We start from the raw sequence: 22,284 nt of genomic DNA on the forward strand, positions 1-22,284 counted from the left end.
GGCTGCATACATCACTCACGACTGCTGCATGACCAACTAAAACAATGCAGAATGTCACTTGTCGCTAATCCAGCCATTGAGGTTGTGAGGCAAAGAAGCAAGTGAGTCTTTAGTTTGTTATGAATAGCAAACATGTCCCTGTTGATTTGTCACCAGGAAAAGGATTGCTAGAGTGTTATTAGTCTTAGTGCTTGTGTGTTAGTGATACTGATTGTTGCTCTGCAGAAAAGTTTTGGTTGTCTCACTATAAAACTGATAATGGCTATGTGGAGAACACATTTTCTTACTCCATGTAAGGCCCTCCTAGATAGGTTGCTAGTCTGTAGGAAAATTTAGTGTTTGGCTAGATGGTAGTTAGCCTAGTTTTGATTTGTATAGTTGTGCACTTGGCTTCTCCCTAAGCTCAGTGGGGTTGGGATTTTTTTTACTGTTGCCATAGGGGTCACTGGCAATAGTATGAGGTTTCCTGCCAGGCTGAGTTATGAATATTCATATTTCCTTCAGCCATACCAGTAGAAGAGTCAGTCCACTGGCACATAATGGGGGAGAGTATAAATATTTGGGGAGGTCATGTAGTAGCTCTCTTGCCTCAGGCTAAGGCCTGAGAAGTTGCTGCTGGACAGTTTATGCTGCTAGGTCCAAAAGCCTGTTAGGGGCCTAGCATGTGGCATAGGAGATTAACCAGCTGGGAAAGCTGCCATCCCTGAAGGCCTTGCTGCTGATCTACATTGATGCAAATCAGGATCCTGGCTGTGGCAGAGCTGGGAGGCCCATACCTGCAACCACAAAGACACCCCTGAGATTTCACCGGTCTACTAACACTCCATTGGAAGGCAACACGAAGCTAAGTCTGGGCAGCTATTTGGTGGTCTCCTGAGTAAAAGACTACTTGCTGATCTGGGTGATGCTGGTGCTGCAAGGATAGAAGGGCAGTGTAGCTTTTCAGGGTACAGCCTTTACAGCAGGGATATGCAAACTGTGGCCCTCCAGATGTTGTAACTCTACAAGCCCCATCATGGCTCTGGGTGTCATGCTTGTGGTTGTCAGAGTCTTGCTATGCCTCATGGGACTTGTAGTTCTGCAACATCTGGAGGGCCACAGTTTGCATATCCCTGCTTTACAGTGTCCTTGATTTGGACATTCCTTCTAGTCTCAGGGATCAAGAAGCACCATCCAATCTATTAACCCTCTATGATGTAGTGAGCTGCCACCTAGATAAAGGTAAGCCTGTGGATGTAGTGTACCTGGACTTCGCAAAGGCCTTTGACACCGTTCCCCACAAATGCTTACTGTTTAAACTAAGGAAGGTAAGTATGGACCATAAGGTGAGTACCTGGATAGAGAACTGGCTTCAGGGGAGGTTGCAAAGGGTGGTGATTAATGGGGAGTACTCAGATTGGGCGGGTGTCAAAAGCGGGGTCCCCCAGGGTTCTGTCCTGGGGCCAATCCTGTTTAATTTATTCATAAATAATCTAGAGGAGGGGATATCGAGTAAAATCTCAGTATTTGTGGATGATACTAAACTAAGCAGGCCAATATCTTCTGGGCAGGATGTGGAAACCTTACAAGCGGACCTAAACAAAATTATGGGGTGGGCAACTACATGGCAGATGAGGTTTAATGTTGAAAAATGTAAAGTAATGCACCTGGGTGCCAGAAACCAGAACGCAAGCTACTCACTAGGAGGGGAACCTCTGGGTGAGTCTAGGATGGAAAAGGACCTGGGGGTACTGGTAGACAACAGGCTTGGCAGTGGCATGCAATGCCAAGCCCAGCAAGCAAAGCCAACAGAATACTGGGATGTATAAAAAAGGGGATTCACTCCAGAAATAAAGAGATTATTCTCCCTCTCTACAAGACTCTGGTCCGGCCACATCTGGAGTATGCTGTCCAGTTCTGGGCACTGATCCTCAGGAAGGATGTGCTGGAACTGGAGAAAGTCCAGAGAAGGGCAACAAAAATAATTAGGGGAATGGAGGACATCAGCTATGAGGAAAGACTACAAGCACTGAACTTATTCTCTCTGGAGAAGAGACGATTGAGGGGGGATATGATATCAATGTACAAATACTGTACTGGCAACCCTAGCATATGGAAAAACCTATTCAGAGAAAGAAACTACAACAAGACATGTGGCCACTCACTAAAACTAGAGGAAAGGCGGTTTAACCTTAAAATACGCAGGGGGTTCTTCACTGTGAGAGCAGTAAGGATGTGGAATTCTCTTCCGCAAACAGTCGTATCAGCAGGGAGCATCGATAGTTTCAAAAAACTATTAGATGGGCACCTTAAAGACCACAACATACAGGGGTATACAATGTACGGTTAACAGCAAACACACACACATCATAGGTTGAACTGGATGGACTGATGTCTTTTTTCAATCTCACTAACTATATAACTATGTAACCATCTACAGGACAGTGATGATAGTGTCCTCCTTTTTGGAACTATTTTTTTGGAGCTACAAATACTGTATTTGGATAAGCTGCCAGGTGCTGCCTCCACCATTCACTATAAGGCAAACCGGCAGATGAGCGTAAGTTCCACTTTTGGGTGGAACTCCGCTTTAAGTTTAGGTTCTGTTTAATCATTACTCTTTAAGCCACTCCAACTGTCAGCCATGGCATGCTACAGAACTTGTTTATCTCCCTACTTCCAAGATTCCCCAGGTCTCTCAAAATTATAGTTATGCTCACGTTCTGCCACTTATTATTGTAAACCGAGACAGATTTTAGGGGTTTTGTTAATTTTTACATATTGTTTAAATATCAATTGTCTTTGTTTCTTTTTTTTTTTATTAAGTAGTCTTTATTTTAATTTTCACAAACAGTTTACATACAGAGACAAAAAGGAAAAATTTGTCACAATGCACATAAGCAGAGTAGTTACAACAGATGACATAATTGCATGCCCAACAGTATGCAATACGAATCCACACTCCATCCTGCCCACAAATTAGAGGGCTGCGCTGTATGTTGCCAAGGAGGGCGTAAGCTCAGTGCCTATAGACCAGTGGTCCCCAACTTCCCCAGCACCAGGGACCGGCCTCATGGAAGATGAACCCTCCATGGGCCAGGGGGTTTGGCAGGTGTTTCGGGGATTTGGAGTCTGTAACCTTAACTGCCACTCACATCCTTATTTGTATCTGTATTTATTTATTATGAGAAATTATTATTAATAAAAAAACATAAATTTAAATCTTTATTTCTATTTGTTTGGCTGATTACATGAGCCCTATTTAATATCAATAATAATATTGAATTGAGCTCATGTAATCAGCCAAACAGAAATAAAGATTTAAAAAAATAATTTCAATAATAATGACAACACTTTTTCATATTAATAGTTTTAATAATAATAATTCAGACAATCATATACAAATAAAGATATACAGTATGTATATTTTACACACACACACACAGTGGCATGACCACAGAGAGGGAAGGGAGTGGTATTGATGGGAGAAGGGGAACAGGCAATCTCTGGTGGTGGGGAGATGGCAGTGCACTAGACCCATACAAGGACTCAGATACTCACCAACAAAAGGCAGAGCCCAGGTGGCAATGTGAGTGGCCTCTAATGAAGATTAAACCTCACTCACCCCCCCCCCCCGCCACATGGCCTGGCCCCCAACAAGCCACAGACCTGTACTGGTCTGCGGCCCTGAGGTTGGGGACCTCTGCCACAGACAATACACAGAAAGAAAGGGAGGGGGTAAAGAGGGAAGGGGAAAGGGGAACCGGGGAAAAGGGTTAAGGGCCACAAAAATAGCACTCCAACAAAAGAGAATATCAATTCTATATAGAAAGGTCCATGGATCAGAGCAAGTCTACTCAAAACAGTCACAAAATAAACCAGAGTAGTATATGATTAGCAGAAAAACCATACATGGGCAACTTCTGTGCAACTGACTATTATAATGTAACAATAGTAGAGGTGTCTCAAGGCCCTTGAACACAATGGGATAATTAGAGCTTCAATTATATCGGGGGTGGAGTAGGCCCGCGGACATTAGGATGGAAGCTTGACAGGACATTAGTAGATGGGGATCACACTCTTTGCTGTGTTTAAGAGGTGAGGCAGGACTGACTTACGGTAATGGCTGAGAGGAATGGAGGGCACATGGAGTAAAAACTCTAACCCCGAATCAGGCATCTTGATATCAAGTATCACTTTAGTTTGGGCTCCTGCCAGTATGGAATTATCTTAGTTTCTAATAGGAGTGTGTCATATTTCAAGTTGTCAGTAAAAATTGCGTTCTGGCAGAATTTTGTTTTTTATATCAGTAAAAAAAGTTGTGATTGATTGGCGACCCTGCAACTGTTGTCCAAAGCAAGTTATCATTTACAGATGTAGCAACATAATTTTCCTAATAAGAGTCGGTTCACACTGGGGCGACACGACTCTGCACGACTTGGGGAGGCGACTTGTCAGTCCAGAGCAACACGATTTCGGAGCGACTTGCAGAGACTTCACATAATGGAAGTCTATGCAAGTCGCTCCGAGGTTGCCCCAAAGTAGTACAGGACCCTTTTTCTAAGTCGGAGCGTCTTGTGTCGCTCCTATTAGAACGGGTCCTGTGCTAATCAATGGACCGCGACCGAGCGCGACTTGTCATGCTGACAAGTCACCTGACAAGTCGCGTTAATGTGAATGGGGTCTAAAGGTAAAACAAAAATAAAAAATCTCTGTGAATATATACAATATACACACAGAGGCACAAACAAAACACATATAAATACACTAATTTCATATTGTTTATAAGGCAGAGCAAAATGCAGAAATATTCAATATCAACTGATCAAATTCTAATTTTTCTGTCTCTCTTTTGTCTCTCTGTCATTATATTTGTCTCTCTATCTCTGTGACAAAGCTTTGATGTAGAAATCTTCTTGCAATTACAAGATCTGCCCATTCATATAAATCACCGATCACCTGAGACTGCATTGACTTTTGTCTTGTGCAATATTTAACATACAGTACAGAGGCCATTCCATTTTTCCCAGTGAACAGTTAACAATTGCTCACTTTTGCAACCGTTATCCTTGTTCTGGGCCAATCATTAACCCTCACAATTCCTAGCTATTCCTAGCAATGTTTAAAATCAGTCATGCTTCTAGCGGGAGTCGGGTAGCATACCGTCTTCCTATCTTTTTAGCCTCCATCTATTGGTATCTTTTGGCTTCTCATACTTATTTCTCTGTCTGTTTCCCATTCAGTAATTGTCTCCCTGTCCTCATCTTCTGTCTCTTTCCCTCCTTCCCTTCTATATCACATCTCCCCCTCCTCGGTACAGTGTATGACTGTGCCAAAAAAATGAGAGATCCAAATTAGCGCAAGCTCCATCCTCTAGAAAACATTTAGCTTCCTGGCCGGGCGGGATCTGCCCATGAATAATTGAATCTTTTCATTCGTTGCCCTGTTGAATATTTATAAGGATTTTAACATTTACAACAATGCTCTCTCCAGGAGCTGTTCTCTTTGTATTGTCACAGTTTTTCCTTTGTTCTTTTTGTGACATTTCTTGATATTTTTTTTCTAATCAAACTGCTTTTCTTGTAGATAAAATATAATGGAAGGGAGCCCAAGCGCACGTATGTTGGCTAGGTCCCCCACGTTGAGGATTGGGGACTAATGAGACAATGGCATTCTGGGTAGTAGTTGTATTTTCTTTGTGTTTCAATGCATGTTTTTAAAAAGGAAATGTTAACATTATAATGCATACTTCAAAAATAGTTCTTTACTTTGCATGGGTATTTGTCCTGGTATTTTTTCTACTGATTCTCTGGTTTTGTTTGGCTGTAAAACTAGCAGACATAGCAACAGAAGTCACAAGCAGCTGTGCCCAGGGGTGAGTGTGTATTTGCTTAGAGCTGCCTTATTCAACCAGGGTTACATAGAACCTTAGGGTTCCATTCCAGGTTGCTTGGGATTCCTTGAACAATGAGCAGTTTCTTTCTGTATCTCAAATAAGCAACAACTGACACCTATGATCTTTTTTTATCTGTATAGGGTTCTTCCTACTGACCACAAATGTAAGGAGCATTCTTCTCGCTGCCCATCAGGCCAATAGTACAGTATGTGAGCTGTAGACCTAGTAATTATTAGCAGGGGTTTCTTGAGACCAGTAAGTTATTTCCTTTGTTTATAGAGGTTTCTTTATGTTAAAAGAGAAGTATGGCCCAAGCTTTGTGAGTTGATGCGTGTCATGGATTCACAATAGTGTTTTGCAGCTTACCTATTCCTTCATGTCTGTATTAGAGGTCAGATTTCACTTCTGGTTCCTTTTTATCACCTCTCCTTCCTGTTCCGGCTCCACCCCAGGTCATCACAGGAAGTCTATATTAACCAGTGCACAGCAGGTCTGCTTTGCTGTTCAACAGTGTTTGTTTCCTGTTTCCTGTTTGCCGTGTGCTTGATCTACCTTTCTGTGTACTGACTTTGGCTTGTCTCTGACTATTCCTGTTTGCCTGTTACCCTGACCTTTGGCCTGTCCCCTGGTTACCCTCATCTGCCTGTTATCCCGACCTTGGCTTACCCATCACCATTCCGTGTGTCCTGAGTGGCTGCTTCCCTTCTCTCCCTATGGAGCGTGACCCGGGGGACCCCAGGGGCCGTGACCTGGGCCCAGCTGCAGCCAAGTCCATCCTCACCACTAGGGGCTCTGGTGAACACCTGCTGGGTCTTAGACTCCGCGCCCTGGGGAATCTTGGGCTCACGTTCCGGTCCATCCGCAGCAGTCTGCTATCGGGTTCACTACCTTGCGCTGCACCCCTGCCTCCAACAGGGTGCAGTTGTCACGTGGCCACAGGTGATCTGACAATGCGGTTCAGATGCAAGTCTAATCCATTCTTGATACAATTTTGATGCAGTCTTTCTCTCTCAGAATTGTGTTATCTTCATGGGAGCTGCTAAGTGTGGGTTTCCCTGGGTTACCATTAGCAACAGTAGAACATTATGACATGTTTTCAAGTGTTTTTACCTCAGACAAGGACCAGTCCAGTTTCTTTGGTGTTTAGGTTTTATGAGGAACTTGGATAGGAGAAGGGATGAGTGGGATACTCCAACGGAACTAAACTGTGTACAATAAGCAGGGACGATCTGATAAATGCTGATTAACGCTGGTTGAGCTAGTCACAGCTAGGCTGCTTAATTTACTTTGCTTTTTACTGTGAAAGATTCCTTTATCTTCCTAAGGCACTCCTTTCCTGAGGAAACTTCCTTAAACTTGTCCTTAAAAGTAGACTGCACTGCTGAGCAACTTCAGGGCCCTTCCTGGTGCCCCCTTTACCCCCTAATCTTCAGGGCTTTACAACTTGGCACCCCCTTTTACAATAACACTCTGGGTTAGCTGGCTCTTGGATCCCTTTGACCTTTCCGGAGTGGTCCCCTCTCTTAGGCAGACCCCTGGGCAGATGCTTAGGTACTCATGATACTGTTTTCCAGAAGAATCCTGCCCCACAGCTCCACTTGGTCGGCACACACTGGATCCTCTACAGCACAGCTCATCCCCTGGTCCCTAGGCCGACTGCCTGGACCACCTTCCTCAGCAACAGGAGGAGAGACAGCCATCACCCTCCTCCTGGGACATGGTTTCCCGCTCAAAGACACCCTGTCACATGCTCCCTCTGGATTTATTCCCAATCCCAGGATGCATTGCAGCAATGCCCACCCACTGGGACAGTCATAAACCCTGGTGTGCTATTGGCTATGTTTCCTCCCCTGTCCAAGAATGTCCCTCATTGGATACAGTGGGGAGACTCCCCAGACTCAACAGAACACACCTGGAAATATGTGACAGGCTAACTGACAGATCAGACCCTCCTGATAAGAAGAACAGGGTCACATATATGTTTTACCTAGCACCTACCTAGGAGGGTGCTACAAACGTATAAAAATTGCACCACACCAAACTCACACAGGAACCTTTTTAAAAATTGCATCGGAATTGCACTACATATATGTGAACAGCCTCCTTAGAAAATCATGTTATTTCCCTTGTCATGTTACATAGTTACATAGTTAGTCAGGTTGAAAAAAGACACAAGTCCATCAGGTTTAACCAATTAAAAAACAAAAAAAAAAAAAACAGTAAAGAAAACCCAACCATACAATCCCATATACAAAATCCTATACCCGCAGTTGATCCAGAGGAAGGCGAAAAAACCTCAACAAAGCATGTGATTCCATGTGTTCTGAAACACATCATAAATCGCATCAGTGTGAACCAGGGCTAAATGTCCCTGGTTTCCTGATCTATTACTGCCTGCCCAGATCTGTGTTCCATCTAACTCTGCTTTCGAATTTATGTCTGGACTTTGACACATTTGATGGAGTGGAAGGGAACAAAGAAAACCAGCAAGAACAAAGACAGATTCACTTTAAGCTTTCTTTCACATTGGAGTGATAGGTCAAATTGCATGACAAGTTGCACCCTATTGTCGGCAATGGCCATTTTCAAATCGATGCGACACCGACTTTGCGGTGCCGCATACATTTTAAAAAGTAGTTCCTGCACTACTTTTTGTGATTTTGGATGCGACTTGCATAGACATCTGTGCATGAAGTCCCACAGATGTCTTCAAACTGGCACTGACATGTGGCTTTGAAATCGTGTGATTTCAGATGAAGTCATATCAATGTGATCAGGGGCTAAAGATGAAGAGTGCTGTAGAATGTTAACTGTAGCTGAAATAGCCAGTATGTACTGGATTGGTTGTAGAACTAAAGGAAACATTTCTTCAGGAGTTAGTCAAATAAACATTAAAGTGAGCCCCCATTCACACTGGGGCGACGCTACTTCGCACCGCGACCTCCGAGGTCGCGGTGCGAGCAGCGCGCCGCGACCTCGGAGCGGCCGCCACGGACTTCGTAACATTGAAGTCTATGGCGGTCGCCTCCTGGTCGCCCCAAAGAAGCTCCGGACCCTTTTTCTGAGTCGGAGCGACTTGTGTCGCTCCTATCAGAACGGGTCCGCAGCTTCCCTATGGGAGGCGACCTGCGGCGACCTGTGAGGCGACCAGGTCGCCTCACAGGTCGCCCCAGTGTGAACGGGGGCTTATTGTAAAGTTTCATTTTTTTTTAACAAAATAACAAACATTATACTTACCTGCTCTGTGGAGTTGGTCTTGCACAGAGTGGCCTGGATTCTACTCTTCTCGGGTCCCTCTTCTCTGCTCCTGGCCCCTCCCTCCTGTTGAGTGCCCCCACAGCAAGTAGCTTGCTATAGGGGCACCCAAGCCGAGCCACAGCTCCGTGTGTCCATTCAGACATGGGGCCGTGACCCGGTGCCGCCCCTTTCTTTCCTGATTGGCTGACTGACTTTGATTGACAGCAGCGGGAGCCTATTGCGCCCTACTGCTGTCTCAGCCAATGAGGAGGGGAGTCAAGGGTAGCTAGGAAACTCCTGCAACATCGCTGGATAGGGAGGGGACTCAGGTGGGTATTGGGGGGGGGGCTGAGGGGGGCTGCTGTACACAGAAGGTTTTTTTTTATCCTAATGCATAGAATGCATTGAGATAAAAAAAACCTTCTGCCTTTACAATTCCTTTAAAAAGGTTGTAAACCCACTTTAAAGACTTTTACCTATAGGTAAGCCTATATTAAGGCTTACCTATAGGTGCTATAAATATCTCCTAAACATGCACCGTTTAGGAGATATTTACAGTGCATGCAGCCGATGATGTCATCGGCGCATGCGCTGTGAAGGAACGGCCACCCGTGCCATTCCTTCAGAGCCCAGTGTCGTGAACGGCGGCTCACGCGCTCATACACGGGAGTGATGTAATCGTGCCTCCAGCCAATCAGATGGCCGGAGGACGCGATCCAGGAAGCAGGGCGGCCGAACATGTCGGCCGTCCTGTTGGCACTGCGGGGGCTTCGTTTTTATGTAAGTACTTCATAATGAGCTAGTATTTGTGGCATACTAGCTCATTATCCCTTTGTCTTTACAGGTTGTTTTTACACATTTTTTTTCAGTGGGTTTTCTTCCTCTTTAACTAAAAACTCTTACATTTAGGGACAGCTACTTACTTGCTTTGTGAAATGTTATGGTCAGTTTGAAGAGTATTTCATTCAGAACCTTTAGTGTAACATAAAAGCCAACACAACTTTATAACTACAACTGAAAAGCTTGTAGAGGATCAGAACTCTGCAGGGAAAAAAAGGAGAGGGCAAAGAACTAGCCATCAGCCTTGCCTGTGGGCTTCCTGCAGCTAAACCTTTCCCCATTACTGACTTACCATGACTTGTTTTGCACTGTTTCTCTACGTAGGGGTGGCTGTCCTGGTAGAAGAACAGGTCTTTGCCCTGATGACTGGTGATTTGACCACAGGTGGGCAGCATTGGTTTACAAAGTACAGATGCACAGAATAAAGCTAGATTCACATGTATGAGATTCCCGTGTGCAGTGTTTGTGAGGGCACAGAAGCCTATTCATTTCATAGATGAGCCTACATAAGAGCCTACATGAACAGACTTTGGGCTTGTGTCGATTAAGTTTGAAGCACTTCTGAGATTCAAAGAGAATTAATTTGACCTCTTTCCAAACTGAATTTTACCTGCTTCTATTGCGTTTTACATTCCTATAAACTCATATAGGTAGGCAAAAACACATTTGAAGAAAACAAAAGCCTGTTGATACAGGCCCTAAATGAAGCAGAATCAGGGAGAGATACATGCGGTGCAGATTCCCCTCCAGCAAGCAGCACACTAATGGCATCATCAAATCACATTCTCATGTCTTGAGACTAGCAATCACAGGCAGAAGTAGTTAAAGTGTTTGTTACCCCAGCATTTAATATTCCTGATATGTTCCTGCTGTCAGGTCCGGACAGTGGCATATAAGGGGTGAACAGGCTGCTTTAAAAGACTGCTACTTCACTCACAGTACTATTCCCAGCTGAGACCCAGTTCCGCTGGCCGCCACTACCATCTGTCTGGTTTCTGGGACTAAATAAATGACAATAAAACAGCGCTTGCCTGAAAATTTAAGCAAAAAAGTGCACAAGTGCAACAATATATGAATAAAGTGCTAAAATTTTCCACAACTATAAGTGTAGCAGTGCTTCAAATGTCCATAAAAGTGAATAGATGTGCTTGAAAATATAAAGTGCTGGAGTGCTTGAAAAACATCAACCGGTGTGGGGTGCTTCACTCAACCCCTGTGTCCCCACTCACTGGAAATATTGGACCCTCAACTATTTCAGTCTGGGGTCAATAAAGCTTAGGTCGGTTAAGTGAATGCTAATGAGACGTCATGTAACGTCAGAAGGGGCGGTACCCCAGGGTGACGTAACCTGGTGGCCCCGCCCCTTGCCTATAAAAGAGCTATAAAAGCTCATAATTGGCATTCGGTGGAAGGCCTCAGAAGAGGCGGAAGCGTCTTTGAAATTTTCTCTTTTTTTCGGGTGCAGGGGCATCATGATTGACGATGGATTTACATTGAGGGACACTATTTATTTATTTTTTTTTAATAAATGACTTGTCAAAAACTGTCTTTATTTTTTTTGTACACTTTTTTGGTGAATGGGTAGGGGTATGATGTACCCGATACCCATTCACATGGGGGGCCAGGATCTGGGGGCCCCCTTGTTAAAAGGGGCTTCCAGATTCTGATAAGCCCCCCACCCGCAGACCCCCACAACCACAGACCAGGGTTGTCTGGAAGATGTCCTTGTCCCCATCAACATAGGAACAAGGTTCTTTGGGGGGCACCACAAAGCACCCTCCCCATGTTGAGGGCAAGCAGCCTGGTATGGTTCAGGAGGAAAGGGTGCTCATCCCTTCCCTTTTCTGGCCTGCCAGGCTGCATGCTCGAATAAGAGTCTGGTATGAATTTTGGGGGGGGGACCCCACGACATTTTTTTTTTTTCAATTTTGGCGTGGAGCTCCCGTTAAAATTTATACCAGACTCAAAGGGCCTGGTTTAGATTTTGGGGGGGACCCCATGCGTGTTTTTTTTAATTTAATTCTGTCATAGTGTTCCCCATAATAACTTAAATACAAGGCACTTTCACCCCCTTCCTGCCCAAACCAATTTTCAGACTTCAGCGGTCATTGGCATCTAATGTGAAATAATGATCAGCTTGGCATGGCATTGCTCCCTGAACGTGCAATTGTCCATTAAAGTAACGCAGTGCTTAATCGCAAAATATGGCCTGGTCAGGAATGGGGTAAAATCTTCCGGTCTTAAAGTGGTTAAAAATAGACTCATTGAGAATTTTTTTGTCAAAGACATGTAGCTAAATACATTCTGGCCTAAATATATGACAAAAATTGAATATATTGGATATTTTTTAACTGTCAAAGTAGAAAATGACAATTTTTCACAAAATTTTCGCTCTTTTTTTATTAATATCGCAAAAAATTAAAAGCACAGCGGTGATCAAATACCCCCAAAAGAAAGCTCTGTTTGTGGGAGAAAAATAACATAAATTTCGTTTGGGTACAGCATTGCATGACCGCGCAATTGTCAGTTAAAGTTGCGCAGTGCCAAGTGGAAAAAAGTGGCCTGGTCATTAAGCAGGAAATCCTCCGATCTTAAAGTGGTTAACATTGGCGTCTATGGGAAATCTTGGTCAGCTTGACATGGCATCTGTATTACCAGAAGCTGACAATACATTACAGTCGCAAGCAAGTTTAAATGACATTTTTTCCAGTATTGCTGCAGCTGGCTACATACATCGTACAGCTGTGCCACTTTACAGGCACATTAGGGGACCCCCCAGGCACGATATTTAAAGGATTTTTTTCTTTTTATTGTTTCATTTTAGGCATCATTAAAATCACTGCTCCTGTAAAAACAATCATTTTTTTTGCATTGATACATGTCCCCCAGGGCAGTACCCGGGTCCCCATACACTTTTTATGGCAATAACTTGCATATAAGCCTTTAAAATTAGGACTTTTAATTTTTCATGTTCGTGTCCCCTAGACTTTAATAGAGTTCACATGTTTGCTAGAACTTTTCAACTGTTCGAGATGTTCTGGTGCGAACCGAACATGGGGGTGTTCGGCCCATCACTAATCTCCAGTCTCTCGTGCATTAGATGTATACGATCATACACCTCCTGACGTCTATCCTAATATATTCTTCTTCTTTAGCGTTACTTGAATTTTGACAGAACGATGGGATATCGATTTCCTCTGTTCTATGAAATTTGCTTGCAACTTTTGGAAGAAAAGCAGGGTCAATTTTGTCCTGCGAAATAATGCAATACGGTTCTGCAACAGAAAATGTATGAATTTCGCTGACTCTTCTAGCTGAAACTAAAGCCACTAGAAGAGCTGTTTTCAGTGTTAGGAGTCTGATGGAACAGATCTCAAGAGGCTCAATGGGTTCACTGCAAAAACCTTTCAGGACAATGGTCAGGTCCCAAGAAGGATTCTCGGCTATTCTGAAACTCCAAAAATTGGAAAAGCCCGCCACCTGGACTTTGAACGTACTGAGAGCTAGCTCTTTGTCTGCTTCCTCTTTTGTATGAAAGTCCAGTATTGTTGGAACCATTGGACCTTCCACCTTGACGTTGTTTATGCGCCAGCTGCAGAACTTCTTCCAGATCTTCATATAGATTGAGTTTGTGGAAGACTTCCTGTTGGTAAGTATTGTCTTTATCACCTTTTCTGACAGACCCTTCTGAGTTAGCAACTTTCTTTCAGAAGCCAAGCTGTCAGGGAAGGTTGGCCCATGCTAGGATGATTTGCTTATCCTTGTTAGATCAGATCTGGCATGCAAGGCAGATTCCAATGCTGAGCTTTAGTAACCCCGTGAATCAAGCCCTTTTCGGTCAGTAGGGTGCTATGAAGATCACTCTTGCTGATGAGAAGCAAATCTTCTTGATGATCTTGGGGATAAGGGCGAACAGTGGAAAGGCATTTACCAGTCCTGTTTCCTGAGGCTGAGATAGGGCGCCCAGACCTGCACGGAGTGGGTCTCTTTCCAAAGAAAACGTTTTTCTACTTTTCTGTTCTTTCTCGTGGCAAACAGATCTATTTGGGGATTTCCCCATCTCGCTGTGATATAATTGAATATGGTCTGGTTTAGGCCCCATTCAGTTTCGTGCAATTCCCTGCTTAGAAAATCTGCTAGTGTTTTTTTTGTCCCTTTAGGTGCACTGCCACTAAGGACGCCAGATTTTTCTCTGCCCACATCAAGATCTCTTCAGCATTGCTCATAAGGCTTGCTGTCCTTGTTCTGCCTTGTTTGTTTATGTATTTAACTGCTGTCATGTTGTCCAGGAATATTTTCACATGCCTTCCCTTTATGGTTGGGCTGAAGGACAACATTGCTTCCATCACTGCTCTCAGCTCCTTGGCATTGGATGAGTGGCTGGTCCACCGACGGTCCCAGCTGACTTGGACTATTTGCTCCTTCATATAAGCTCCCCAACCTCTTGCACTTGCATCCCTCGTGATTATGACCAGATTTTGCTGTGACCAGAGGTGTCCTACTGTGAGGTTTTCTCATTTTAACCATCACTGGATTGATGCCTTCACTTCCGGAGGAATTTCCACCATCAGTGGAAGCAATTCCTTCTGCCCATTCCAGACTGATAGCATGAAAGCCTGCAGATGCTCCATGTGCAGCTGAGCACACAGAACCCCCAGAATGGCTCCCCTGGTTGAATAAATTGTTTCTACTTTGAATCTTTTGTATTTCATGTGTGTTAAAATTCTTCAGATTCAGGATATGATGGTACTTGCCTGATGGCTTCTGTCTGAGAAAGATGTGAGAGTAAAACCCTCCCTTTCTCTGGCTTGGAGAGATGTAACTGATCATTTTTTGATCCAACATCTCCTGAAGAAGGGAAGACATAGCTCTTGCCTCCTTTTTGTCTCTGGGCAGGTTTGTTGCCATGAATTTTGTTTGGGGTTTGCCAAACAACTCTATACAGTATCCTGATTTTATTAAATCCAGAATAAATGTGTTTTTTTGTGATTGTGCGCCACTGTGGGAAGGAGGACTCCAGTCTTCCTCCCACCCAGCCGCCTGAGTCATTCAGGCTTTTGTTTTGGTTGGGAGGGTTTAAAGAGGTTAAAAATCTCCTCTTCCTTTCCCACTCTTGTAGTTTCATCCTCTCTTCTGGTCTTGTTTGTATTTATCCGACCTTTGTCACGAAAATTCCTCCTTTCCCCTTGCTGTTTTCTAGGGATGGGGAATCCCTTTTTCTTGTCGGTCGAGCTCTCCAAGACCAACTCTAATTCCTTGCCAAAAAGCAACTTCCCGGAGAAGGGAAGGGAACAGGGTCTGAACTTTGAGGCAGGATCTCCATTCCAGGATTTTAGCCAGACTGACCTCCTTGCCTCATTTATAAAGACTGTGGACCTGGCAGTGAACCTCACTGCTTCGTTGGAGGCGTCAACAATATATGCTACTGCCTTGTTTAGGGTAGGGAGAGCATCTAAGATTTCTTCTTTCGCAGTATCCTCTTCTAGGAGGGAGCAAAGTAGTTTAAGCCATTGGTCCAGTGTACGGGCTACACAGGTGGCGGCTAGAGCAGGTTTGAAATTTGCCGTGCAGGCTCTTTTAGGATACCCTTCTGTTTTTCTATCCATTGGATTCCTAAGGGATGCTGCATTTTCAAAAGCTAACTCAGATTTTTTTGATAATTCTGATAGTGAAGCATCAATTTTGGGGCATTTATCCCAAATTGCAGTATCTTCTTCCTTAAAAGGAAATCACCACTTCAGGTTTCTCTGGCCCTTTCCATTCCTGAAGGATTGTGTCGGTCACAGAAGAGTGAATGGGGAAGGTCCGTGCTTGTTTCGTTTTGTAGCCCTGGGTACAATCTATCATGTGCCGACAATACTTTGCTCTCCTCCTCCTCATCTAACTCTAAAGTGTCATAGATGGCTTTCAGAAGCTCCTCCGTTTCTTCTGCAGGAAACAAAAAGCTTTGTGTTTTAGTCATTTTTTCATCTTTGAAGTTCACCATCTTCTGGTTCAGAGTCTGACTTTTCGCAGTCTTCCATTTCTTCTAATATATTCTTGCTCCAGAATTACCAGATTAGGTATGGCCGTAGCAGGTGCTGTGCTGGAGGCACTGGGTAAGGGGCCTCTATTGTGGGCGTCTTGCGCTTTGAATGACAGCAATGTTGGAGTCACCTATTTCTTCAGGGAATCAAGAACGTTTTTGAACAACGGCCCTGTTTCTCCTTTAAACAGGTGATCTATGCAATCTTGACAAAGTGTTTTCTTCCAACTGGAAGATAATTTCCTGCCACAAACAGCACCTCTTTTCTTGGGTGCCTCCCCTTTGCTTTCTTTAGGATCCTGATTTTTATCCTAAAAAAACAGAAAGGGCAAGGGATCGCTATTACTCCACGGGGCCAAGACCGCTGAGTAATTTAGATACACCATGTAAGTGTGCCCAACCAGACACCACCTAGTGTGGGTTCCACCAACGGATGACTAGAACCCCCCCCCCATTCCACCTGAAAGGTAATGTGTTCTTCCGTCACGCTCACGCCCCAGTGCCCCCTCCACTGGGGAAAAAAGGAAAACACAAGAGCCCCACAAAGTTCCTCTATTGCTTACCTTGGGGCCAGATTCAGCTGACGCCTCCAGGCCTGCCTTCCCGACAGTAGCCACCTCCATGGTGACTTGCTGGACCGACTGCCACGCTGCTCTGCCATATTTAAGGGTTTAGGTGTGTAGCAGGGAGTCCCGGACTGGCGCTGTGAATTCAGTGCCTCCAGAAGTGCTGTGGTGCCATCTCTGCCGGCATCCTCACCGCATTTTCCCCTTCTTAAAATGGCTGCCGCACCACTTCCTATCGGCACTTTTATCACTTCCGCACCCTGGAGGAAATTACAGTGCCTTGCGAAAGTATTCGGCCCCCTTGAACTTTGTGACCTTTTGCCACATTTCAGGCTTCAAACATAAAGATATAAAACTGTAATTTTTTGTGAAGAATTAACAAGTGGGACACAATCATGAAGTGGAACGACATTTATTGGATATTTCAAACTTTTTTAACAAATAAAAAAACTGAAAAATTGTGCGTGCAAAATTATTCAGCCCCCTTAAGTTAATACTTTGTAGCGCCACTTTTTGCTGCGATTACAGCTGTAAGTCACTTGGGGTAGGTCTCTATCAGTTTTGCACATCGAGAGACTGAAATTTTTGCCCATTCCTCCTTGTAAAACAGCTCGAGCTCAGTGAGGTTGGATGGAGAGCGTTTGTGAACAGCAGTTTTCAGTTCTTTTCACAGATTCTCAATTGGATTCAGGTCTGGACTTTGACTTGGCCATTCTAACACCTGGATATATTTATTTGTGAACCATTCCATTGTAGATTTTGCTTTATGTTTTGGATCATTGCCTTGTTGGAAGACAAATCTCTGTCCCAGTCTCAGGTCTTTTTGCATGAATTTGTACTTACTTTTAATAAAGCCGTTTTATTTGAGGTCATGCGCTAGGCCAGTGCGCCCTCTGTTTTTTTCTTTTTCCTAGTACATGGCATAGCAATTTAGGCCTAATTCACACAGGGCATAAAAAATTATGCGTACATATATGTGTCTAGTTCTGCACACATCTGTATGTGGAATCATTAAAATTAATTGGCCCATTCAGACAGGTGCATTGGAGGCCATTATGTAGCGCTGCATTTAGCAGTGTAAAAAAAAAAAAAATAGACCAGAGATGTGTCTGTGGCTCCACAGATCCTGCAGTTTTACTGCATGTATGCATGCAAATGCGCTTAAACTCACCTAAGTGCATCTAAATGTGGCAAGTAAATGCAATGAAAATAAATGTGTCTAAATGCATTTTTGTGCCTGCAGAAACCTGCGACCCCTCTGAAAAACACACATGCCTGTGTAAGCGAGGCCATGGTGTGTTAAAATGATACCTTGTTTTCTCAGGATACATTGGGCTTTTATTTGGTGATAAGTTAGGTGATAAGATTAGTTATATTTATTTTTTTTATTATCAAAGGTAAACTAGGGCTAAATAGTAAAAAAAAAAAAAAAAAATTGTAATTAAATTCAGCTGTAAATTTATTGCCAGTACCATGGCCCACCCCAAAAACAAGCACTGGCATAAATGTTCCCACTCCTGACACTGGAGGCGATACCACATATGTGTATATTATTTGTTGTTTGTGCCTGTAGTAGAGACAAGAAATAATAGTGTGCATATTTTTTTACATTTTTTATATCCTACCTAATACACACCGACACTAAGGGCAGGTTCTCACCACAACGTGGTGCGGTAAAGGCGCATCCTGTGCACATTTTCTGCACCACAGGTGAATGCACTGCCTTTGCAATCTGCATGTAGGTGCCAGTAAATTGGTAATGGCACCCAAACACATCTTCACTGCATTTGTGGGCGCCAAATCGTTTAATACTGAAGTACCATGCGGGTTGGTGCAGTACGTTCTGAAAACATTTTCTATGTTCCAATGTGTCATTTAAATGGGCTGCAAACCCAGACTGCACGAGAGAACATGCCAAAATGTCATGGGAACGTGTGCATTCCAGGTGTGATCCAGTCGGGAATTAAATCTCTTTTTAAAATCTATCCTAAAATACAAAGACCCTGATCATGATCTTTGACCCTGCCCATGACCTTGACCCTGACACTGACCTTAAGATCAAACTCACACAAGACCCTTTTTATAACTGCATTAGATTTGCAATGCATTGATGTGAACGGCATTGATAGAAAACAATGTTATTCCAGATGACTTGTGAATCTATGCACTCCTGATGGCTTAAATTTGCAACAGAAGTCACAGCAGTGTGAACCGGCCCTGACACTAACCTAGATCAAGTCCTGATCTAACCATTTTCTTTGAAATTATTATTTTTTTATTTTTTACATGCAGACTTTAATTTGTTTACATATGCCTGCATTGACTAGGAGAAAAAGATACAATAGGGGGGAATTTACTAAAACTGGACCAGACAGAATCTGCAGCATCTTTGCAAAGTACCCAACCAGATTCTAGTTTCAGCTTGTTCAGTTAGGCTTTGAAAATGAAAGAATCAAGCTGATTGGTTGCCATGCACAACTGCCCCAGATTCCGTCTGCGCTGCTCCAGTTTAAAGAGGTTGTAAACCCAATTTTTTTTTTCCCAACCTGAAAGAGAAACACATAATGAGCTAGTATGCATCGCATACTAGCTCATTATGAAATACTTACCTTAGAACGAGCCCCCGCCGTGCCGCCCGCTTACCTCTATGACGGGCAACATGTTCAGTCACCCGTCTTCCGGGATCGCGGCATCCGGCCATCTGATTGGCCGGAGCCGCGGTGATGTCACTCCCGCGCACTGGCACTCCCGTCACTGGCTGCATGTAAGGTAAATATCTCCTAAACGGTACATGTTTAGGAGATATTTACAGTACCTATAGGTAAGCCTTATCATAGGCTTACCTATAGGTACAACTTGCAGAGGATGGTTTACTTCCTCTTTAAAGCTGGTCACATATGAATATTAGTACAAAAATATTTTGTACATTTGATGACTGTTATTTGAAAATTCTTCAAAATTCAGTTTGCTTTTAGCATTCCATTTTGGAATGAATGACAGTCCCACACCAGAACCAAATACATTGTTAGAAATGAGTTTGTTTGAGAAAAATTTGCCATTCTGCTCCTTTACATTTTCTTGTTAGTGTGGTACAAAAACTATAGTTAATATGACCCCACTAACCATTAAACTCCCCTTTGAGAAATTGTACCACACCAAAATGCATGGTGCTGTGGCACCATGCATTTTGGCGGGCGCATTCCCAGATGCGCAAGGATACCATTAAAGAATTGCATGAATGCACCATGTATCTGTGCGCTACGGGAAAAGGGTGTGATTTTGGGTGCGTTCTCACAATGCACAAGCGTTAATATAGCCTAAATAAGCCCCTAAATGCACAAAATATGAGGGATCAGGAAGAAATTTGTCCCCAGCTGAAGTAAATTGGATCATGCTTTATAGTTTTTTTTTCGCCTTCCTCTGGATCTCATGAGGGTATAGGGTTCTGTATATGGAGGTTTCTATTTATTATTTTTTTCTGTTTGTTGAACTTGATAGACTTTTTTCAACCTATGTGACAGCACTAGAGCTTTTTGATTGGCCCAGAACTATCACATGGGGGCAGGGTAACTGTCCTCTGCCCTGTGTAAGCTCTGATTAGAGCAGTTTTCCTTACTTCTGGTAGCTGAATGGATGCAATGAGTAAGGCTTCGGACGAAACTCGTTAGCGTGTTAGTGCTATATCCTGCCATGTAATCAATAAAGAATTGATGCAATGGATGTTACAGAGTAGCTGGCTTCATTATATTACAAGAATATAGCTGAATGGATTGGAGGTGAAGGCAAAGTGAGTATGTCATTCTGGGGAGAGGGGAATAAAAGCTAAACTATTGCACTGCCCTGCATGGGGCAAACAAAAAGCCCCCCACAAAAAAGGTATACTTATTTTTATATAAAGTGGAAATTTACTCTTTCCACCCACTTTCTCTGTAATATTTGTTTTTTTGTATTTACTACATTTTTTGGAGGCTTCTCATCATTACTGTATTCTCCTATGCTAGCATGACGATGCAGTTGGCCACAGCCTAGCGAGATACACACATGCCAGTGTGATGCATCCCTAGGGACCGCGGGGTACTCTACGGTGCGTGCCCCAATGCCGCAGCATCAGGAGGGTGGGCTATCTCTTTTCTTTTTTTTTTTTTTACAGGTGGCCCCAGAATTTGGCGATGCATGCACGTCATCTGGAGGGCAGCTGCAAGAACATAGAAGAAAGAGCTGGCCCTCTGATAATGACAGAAGAAGATGGTGGCGCAGGATTTAGTGAGGAGTGGCTGATTTCAAAGGAACGCTGCTAGATCACTGGGCATGTGAGTAGGTCTTTTGTGCAGAACTCAACTATAAAGGTGAGAGGAGGAAACAATGAATGGGGATGAGGGGCAAGATCTTTAAAGCTGAACTCTGGGAAAAGCATTGTCTATTGTCTAAGTCAGTGGCGGCTGGTGCTCAAAATTTTTGGGGGGGCGCAAGAAGAAAAATGTAATAGGTATTGCTTCGCGCCAAAAAACGCAGTAAAAAAATTGCGTGACTTTGAAGCTGTGCCCCCTTCAATGCAATGAACACTGTGCTGTGCCCCCTTCAATGCAATGAACACTGTGCTGTGCCCCCTTCAATGCAATGAACACTGTGCTGTGCCCCCACAATGCAGAGTTCAGCGTGCATGCCCCTTTCAATTCAGAGCGCCACAGCATTGTCCCCAATCACTGCAGAGCGCCACAGCATTGTCCCCAATGATTGCAGAGTGCCCACAGCATTGTACCCCAATAAATGCAGAGTGCCCACAGCATTGTACCCCAATGATTGCAGAGTGCCCACAGCATTGTACCCCAATGATTGCAGAGTGCCACAGAATTGTACCCCAATGATTACAGAGTGCCACAGAATTGTACCCCAATGATTGCAGAGTGCCACAGCATTGTACCCCAATGATTGCAGAGTGCCACAGAATTGTACCCCAATGATTGCAGAGTGCCACAGAATTGTACCCCAATGATTGCAGAGTGCCACAGCATTGTACCCCAATGATTGCAGAGTGCCCACAGCATTGTACCCCAATAAATGCAGAGTGCCCACAGCATTGTACCCCAATGATTGCAGAGTGCCACAGAATTGTACCCCAATGATTGCAGAGTGCCACAGCATTGTACCCCAATGATTGTAGAGCGCCACAGCATTGTACCCCAATAAATGCAGAGTGCCCACAGCATTGTACCCCAATAAATGCAGAGCGCCACAGCATTGTACCCCAATAAATACAGAGCGCCTCAGCATTGTACCCCAATGCAGAGCGCCACAGAATTGTACCCCAATGATTGCAGAGTGCCACAGAATTGTACCCCAATGATTGCAGAGTGCCACAGAATTGTACCCCAATGATTGCAGAGTGCCACAGCATTGTACCCCAATAAATGCAGAGTGCCCACAGCATTGTCCCCAATGATTGCAGAGTGCCCACAGCATTGTCCCCCAATGATTGCAGAGTGCCACAGCATTGTACCCCAATGATTGCAGAGTGCCACAGCATTGTACCCCAATGATTGCAGAGTGCCCACAGCATTGTACCCCAATAAATGCAGAGTGCCCACAGCATTGTACCCCAATGATTGCAGAGTGCCCACAGCATTGTACCCCAATGATTGCAGAGTGCCACAGAATTGTACCCCAATGATTGCAGAGTGCCACAGCATTGTACCCCAATGATTGCAGAGCGCCACAGCATTGTACCCCAATGATTGCAAAGT

This window comes from Pelophylax lessonae (genome assembly GCF_965119305.1).
Source record: "Pelophylax lessonae genome assembly, chromosome: 7".
In the NCBI taxonomy this organism is placed as follows: Eukaryota; Metazoa; Chordata; class Amphibia; order Anura; family Ranidae; genus Pelophylax; species Pelophylax lessonae.